Source organism: Dryas octopetala, chromosome 4, assembly GCF_963921425.1.
Source record: "Dryas octopetala chromosome 4, drDryOcto1.1, whole genome shotgun sequence".
NCBI classification, from domain to species: Eukaryota; Viridiplantae; Streptophyta; class Magnoliopsida; order Rosales; family Rosaceae; genus Dryas; species Dryas octopetala.
In genome coordinates, this window is record NC_141369.1 from 5,255,586 (window position 1) to 5,263,097 (window position 7,512).

At 41.2% G+C, this 7,512-nt stretch overlaps 1 non-coding gene across 1 annotated transcript; it reads right to left on the reverse strand.

The window, feature by feature from the left end:
* Positions 1 to 6,430: 6,430 nt before the first annotated feature.
* Positions 6,431 to 6,537, reverse strand: LOC147286282 (small nucleolar RNA R71). The gene has a single exon (XR_015122169.1). It is a non-coding gene; the product is annotated as a small nucleolar RNA R71 (small nucleolar RNA).
* Positions 6,538 to 7,512: the final 975 nt, after the last annotated feature.

The window sequence follows — 7,512 nt, forward strand, 5'->3', positions numbered from 1 at the left end:
CTGCAATGAAGAGCATCCCTAAGCCGCAAGCCCTAGCTCACCATAGCCGTGAGCCAATTGCTTCTGCAAGGTGCCTTCTCTTCCTTGTCTTGCCGCAGCCCCTCCCACCTGTTTTCCTTGATTTTTTCTCCTAGTTTTCTATTTAATTGTTGGATTATATTTCTGAATTCATTTAATTTATGATTCTGATTTTCTTTAGTGCATGGTTCTGATTTCAATTAGTTTCTGCAATTTAATTTAGTTGTTTAGTTTATGCCTTTAATTTTGTGTACTTTGCGTTTCTGATTTCTTTAGCAAGCATGAATTGGGACTTTGTTTATTGTTGTTGTTTTTCTTTATTTAATTTAATTATGTAGGTTAGTTATTCTATCTTGCATGTTAGTCGTAGGTCGATTAATGGATTTGAATGCTTTAACAAATCGTTTATCCGTCTCTTGGTCTGTTAGTTTGATGTTTGCATGTATTAAATTTCGACTATCTATTAGAACCCGTCACTAGTTGTTTGCATCCTTTGACTGGCCACCTTAGGGTAATTGCATCTAGTTTATTTGTTAGGTTTAGCTGTGAAATAGTCAAAGACACTAAACCACAAGTAACAAGGGAATAAGGGATTATTCTTGGTAGTGGGGTTGGGCGACCTCTATAAGGAAATAGTCAAAGCTTATATGTTGTGCATGTTTGACGTTCTCATAAAACTTAATGACTCCTGAATGGGTAACAGATGCCTTAGCTTGAACTAGGGAACATGTAGGTTAACTAGCTAAGGAAGGCCCAAGAAGCTCTTAGTTTATGCATTAGGAGAACAATTGCGAGAAAGTAACTAGCCAAACCTTTTTAGCAGTCAAACTTTAATATGTTGTGTTCAAATTAACTGTCATTAGCATTGGATGGTTATTGCATGCTTATCTGATTTGAAACGGAAAACTAGACATTGCAAGACAGAATAAAGAGTGTGTGCGTGTGTTTCCATCTTCCAAAACCCCCCATTTAGTTATTCTAGTGATTAATTGCATTGATTTGTTGTGTATTAACCATTCCCTGTGGAATCGACCTCGTGCTTGTACGCTTTGCTACTGATGCGATGCGTGCACTTGCGAGTATACTTGGAATGAAATAGATGTTTATTTTGTTCTAAGAAAATGTTGAGTGCTCATTTTACACTACTTTATGATAATAACCCCCTAATTCAGAGTGCAAGAACTCGATATTTTGTGTGTTGTTAGTTTGTTTTTGTTTTTATAGGATAAAATGAGCAAAGAAGAGAAAAGGAGCCAAAAGGATCATTTTTAGACATTTCCTAGTCAAACTGGGAAAACGAGAGAAATCCTGGTCAAACCAGGAAATGGGCCGAAATCCTAGTCGAATGAGGATTCCTAGTCACACTAGGAAACATCAAGTCCAGAACCATCATTGCGGAGCCAAAAATGAAAAATCCTGATTGGAACAGGAAATCCTGGTTGAACTAGGAAACCTAACCCAAATAGGGAAAGGAGTCCTAATGACACTAGGAGACCTCAGGGGCAATATGGTCATTACGAGAAGTCAAAATGGATAAGGAATCCTTCATTTACAAGAAATCCTAGTCACGCTAGGAAATGTTGGTCAAAGTCAACGCTACAAAATCAAGGTTCCAGAAGCTTCTAGAAGGTGGTGGACATCCATGGGAATAAATGGAGGGAAGAAATGAATTCGAATTCAAATGGAAATGAGGGACAAAATGGGAAGTCAAAGTGAATGGTCAAGGGTAAACTATGAAAAGTCAACAAGTTAAATGGGCCATGGGCCTATACAATGCCGAATTCTGAAGGAGCCATGCATGCATCCATGCACCAGCCCAAGATGAAGCCAATGCGCAAGCCTAAAGGTGGCAGCCATGAAGTGAAAACCCTAAGGGCTGGCGTGTGGCACTTAAGCCCAAAGCCAAAGCCCTTGCCGCAAGCCCAATGCTTCCCCTAACCCTAGCTGCAGCCGCACCTTCTCTTTTCCTTGCCTCCCAAGGATTTCTCCCCTACTGATCTCTATAAATAGATATCTCCAATTCAGAAATAGGGTTCGGAAGTTCTGCCTCTCTCTTTTAATTTTCGGAAACCCTAGCAGCCCCTTCTCCTTCCTCTTGCCGCAGCCCCTATCTCTTCCTTTTCTCTTTATTTTTCTTTCTTTTCTTGTCTGGCCGAACACTAGCAGCCACTACTTTATCTTGTTTTTCCTTTATTTTGCGCTGAACGGAAGAAGAAGGGAGTGAAGCCAAGCAGCAGCCACCAACACCCAGCCGTGCGCGCCACCTTGTCGAGCACCTCAGCCACCTTGCCGTGGAGCCCAAGGCCGAGCAGCAGCCCATCACGCCACCACCTTGCAGCCGCCCCTCCACCCCATCATTCGTGGCTTGATTTCTTCATCTCTTCCTTTAGTTTAATTGTTAATTATGCATCATTTAACTATGATTTTAATTATGTGTAGCTAAATATTGGGCTAGGGCTAGGATGAAGCCCTAGCATTGCTGTTCACTTTTACTATGGATTTTTAATATTTTGATTGTTTATATGTTGACAAATCTTGGATCTCTGTTTAAATTGACTCTATTTGTTCTGTATCTTTGACTGATCACCTTAGGTTGCATGCATCTAGAATTATGTTGTGAAACTAAATAAGCTCGAAAGGATGATAGTTTCAATAGGCAACAAGTGGGTATCCTAAGATAATATATATTCATGAGAAAAGAGATCATAGAGGACATAGGGTACATTAATTTGGAGCTATGCGCTATGTGTTTGTCACTCTCACAGATCGTAACGACTCTTGCATGGGTAACAGCTGCCTTAGCTTAGAACTAGGGAACATGCAAGTTAACTGGCTAAGGAAGGCCCAAGAAGCTCTTAGTTTATGCACAGTAAGGGGAGTAATTGCTAAAAGTGACTAGCCAAACCTTTTAGTAGATGAACTTTGTCAACATGTTTACTTATTGATTGTTAATACCCATAGTGAAGTGAATGGTATGCTAGTGGTGGATTCTGACCCCTAGTGTTTCTTTAACATTATTTTATCCAAAATCTTTCAGTTTGTCATTTTAAAGTTTGTTATCTCTCTGTTCGTTTAGTTAGCCGTAAAAACCAATCAAACCCCCCATTTGCGTGTGTGAGTTAGAGTTGAGTTAATTGAATTTAATTGAGTTAGTAATCGTACACTAGTACAATTCCCTGTGGGATCGACCTCGTATTTGTAAGCTTTGCTACTTAGCGATTCGTGCACTTGCGAGTTAACCTAGAGCTCAGAAAAGGTTATTTAATTTGCTCTAGGAAAACATACAACAGAAAACATTCAACACTAGGATTCCTTGAAAATGAGAGATTCCTTATCCATTTCGACTTCTCGTAACGACCATATTGCCCCTGCGGTCTCCTAGTGTCGTTAGGACTCCTTTCCCTAGTTGGGTTAGGTTTCCTAGTTCAACCAGGATTTCCTGTTCGAATTAGGATTTCACATTTCTGGCTTCGCAATGTGATGAGTGTGCATTTTGCATCACTTTATGATACTAATTCCTTAACCTAGAGTGTTAGAACTCGATATTTTGTGTTTCTTGTCTTATTTTTGTATTTTCAGGTCAAATGAAGCAGAAATGAGAAAAAGAAGCAAATGGAGCCATTTTGGGACATTTCCTAGTCAAACCAGGAAAACGAGTGAAATCCTGGTCAAACCAGGAAAAGTGCAGAAATCCTAGTCGAATGAGGATGCCTAGTCACACTAGGAAACATCAAGTCCAGAACCATCATTGCGGAGCCAGAAATGTGAAATCCTGATTCGAATAGGAAATCCTGGTTGAACTAGGAAACCTAACCCAACTAGGGAAAGGAGTCCTAATGACACTAGGCTCTAGGAGACCCCAGGGGCAATATGGTCATTACGAGAAGTCGAAATGGATAAGGAATCCTTCCTTTTCAAGGAATCCTAGTTGCACCAGGAAATATTGGTCAAAGTCAACACTACAAAGTTAAGGTTCCAGAAGCTTCTAGAAGGTGGTGGACATCCATGGAAATGAATGGAGGGAAGAAATGAATTTGAATTCAAATGGAAAAGAGGGGCAAATGGGAAGTCAAAAGTCAGGGGCCCATGGGCCTAAGGGATGCCGAACCCAAGATGGGCCATGCATGCTCATGCATGGGCCCAAACCCTAGCAGCCCAAAGTCCATGCGTAAGGAGCAAGATGGCAGCCCATGCATGCGCATGCATGCCATGTAAACCCTAGCAGCCAAGAAGCCCATGCGCAATCCCAAGATGCAAGCCCAAGGTGGAAGCCCATTGCTAGAAACCCTAGCTGATGCCGCAAGCTACAAGGAGAAGAAATCCTAGCAGCCGCATGTCACCTCTTCCTTGCCTCACAAGGATTGCACCTATATATATATTCCCTTAATTCAAAACCCTAGGGACCTCACTTCACACTTTTTGCACCAGCCGAATTCTCCTAGTTCCTAGTTTATTTTTCTGTTTTAGGTTTTAGTTTTCAGAAAATAAAAGTGAGAGAGAGAGCCGAATTCAGAGGGACCTAGAGAGAGAAGGTGGCGTGACAAGTGAGAGGAAGAAGGAACCAGCCCCTTGCCGCAAGCCCTAGCTCACCATAGCCGTGAGCCAATTGCTTAATAGGTGCCTCCTTCTTCTTCCCTCCTTGCCGCAGCCACCCTTGTGTTTGCATCTCTGATATTTGTTTTCTTTTTCCTCCTAGTTTTCTATTTTATTGTTGGATTATGTTTCTGAATTTATTTAATTTATGATTCTGATTTTCTTTAGTGCATGGTTCTGATTTCAATTAGTTTATGCAATTTAATTTAGTTGTTTAGTTTATGCCTTTAATTTTGTGTACATTGCGTTTCTGATTTCTTTAGCAAGCATGAATTGGGACTTTGTTTTTTTGTTGCTGTTTTTATTTATTTAATTTAATTATGTAGGTTAGTTATTCTATCTTGCATGTTAGTCGTAGGTCGATTAATGGATTTGAATGCTTTAACAAATCGTTTATCCGTCTCTTGGTCTGTTAGTTTGATGTTTGCATGTATTAAATTTCGACTATCTATTAGAACCCGTCACTAGTTGTTTGCATCCTTTGACTGGCCACCTTAGGGTAATTGCATCTAGTTTATTTGTTAGGTTTAGCTGTGAAATAGTCAAAGACACTAAATCACAAGTAACAAGGGAATAAGGGATTATTCTTGGTAGTGGGGTTGGGCGACCTCTATAAGGAAATAGTCAAAGCTTATATGTTGTGCATGTTTGACGTTCTCATAAAACTTAATAACTCCTGCATGGGTAACAGCTGCATTAGCTTGAACTAGGGAACATGTAGGTTAACTGGCTAAGGAAGGCCCAAGAAGCTCTTAGTTTATGCATTAGGAGAACAATTGTGAGAAAGTAACTAGACAAACCTTTTTGGCAGTCAAACTTTGATTTGTTGTGTTCAAATTAACTGTCATTAGCCTTGGATGGTTATTGCATGCTTATCTGATTTGAAACCGAAAATTAACATTGCAAGATAGAATAAAGGGTGTGTGCGTGTGGTGATGTGTGCGTGTTTTTCCATCTTCCAAAAACCCCCCATTTAGTTATTCTAGTGATTAATTGCATTGATTTGTTGTGTATTAACCATTCCCTGTGGGATCGACCTCGTGCTTGTACGCTTTGCTACTGATGCGATTCGTGCACTTGCGAGTATACTTGGAATGAAATAGATGTTTATTTTGTTCTAAGAAAAACATTCAACAATTTTTTGGCGCCGTTGCCGGGGAATGATGTCTAATATCAATGAATTGGTTTAATTAGTCATTAGAATTAGGTTATATTAGTTAGATTTCATTTTTGGTTAATTTTTGGTTTTAATAAATGCCATGCCTTTATATGCATTCTTTCTACTGATTGTGTGTTTTTCTCTTGATTAGGTGTGTTTATGAACTCTGAGCTTGTTGCAAGGTTGGAGAGGCTCAAAAAGGGGACTTTAGGTACATCACAAGTCAGCCCGCAACCTAGTGCATCAGATTCGAGTAGTGAAGAGACTGAGAGTGTCGACATGGCTGAGACAAACGAGATGATGCCGCAGTCCCTGAGCCATTTTTCAGCACCTTCGCTGCCCACTCAACCATCTTGCATTCGGTATGCAACCATAGCCACTGATTTCGAAATCAAGAGTGGTCAGATTCACTTGTTGCCGAGCTACCATGGGCTGAATGGGGAGGATCCGATCCACTTTTTGAAGGAATTTTCCGGGGTTTGTGAAGCCGCACAGTTGAGGGGTCTGAATGCCGATCAGTACCGTTTGAGGATGTTCCCTTTTGCGCTTAAAGACAAGGCAAAGAGGTGGTTGTATTCGCTGCCCAGTGGTTCCATTTCGACATGGGATGATCTTTCAAGCAAGTTCCTGAACAAGTTTTATTCCATTTCCAAGACAAATTCGATTCGGAAGGAGATCCTTGGATTTGTGCAGAAAGCGGACGAGCCATTCCATGAGACTTGGGACAGATTCAATGAGTTACTTACTAGCTGCCCACACCATAACTTATCTCCTTGGTATGTGATTTGTTGTTTTTATCAGGGATTATTGGAGAGAGATCAAGCCAAGGTGGATTCGGCATGTGGTGGTGCGTTTATGTCAAAAACGAAGGATGAGGCTATAGATTTGTTTGAGTCACTCTCTTTGAGCTCTCAACAGTGGGATTCCAATCGTTCGAGAGGAGGACCAAAGAGAGGGTTATATGAGGTAGCTGATGTGCCAAACACCATGGAGGGACAGATTTTGGAAATCAAGACTATGGTGCAGAAGTTATCTTTGGCTCAAGAGAAGATGATGGGTATGCAAGAACAAGGAGGTGATGTGGAACACGTGAATCAGGTTGGGAATTATCCTAGGGTGCCATACGATCCATTTTCTAACACTTATAACCCTGGATGGAAGAACAACCCTAATTTCAGGTGGAGCAACAACAATGGACAGCAAGCTAGTGGGAGCACCAACAAGCCATATATGCACCCTAATGCCAAGAGGTCTAGTTTGGAGGACAAGATTGCTCAGATTGCTCAAAGCACCACTTCCCTTGCTCAGAGCACCAACGCCTTCATGAACCGTACCGAGCAGCAGATGCAAGCCAATTCGAAGGCTATTGCACATTTGGAGAGTCAAATGGGTCAGATTGCCACTACTTTGGGTCAGAGAGAGAAGGGGAAATTGCCAAGCCAGCCCATCGTCAACCCGAAGAATGAGGAGCATGTAAATGCTATTTTGAGGACTACTCCAAGAAAGAGAGTTAGAGTGGTCAAGACTAAGGAGGTGATTGAGATCATGGATAGTGAAGAAGAGGAGGATCCAGAAATGATTGAAGAGAAGGATGACACACGTGTGATTCCCCTCATTCCGGACATTGACATCACCAAGTTTCCAGCAACCATGAGGGAGTTGAAGTCTATTGAGAAGAAGGTTGAGGAGCAAGGGCATAGTCACAACGTTCCTAGGGAGATTTGTGGTTATCTCTTTGCATC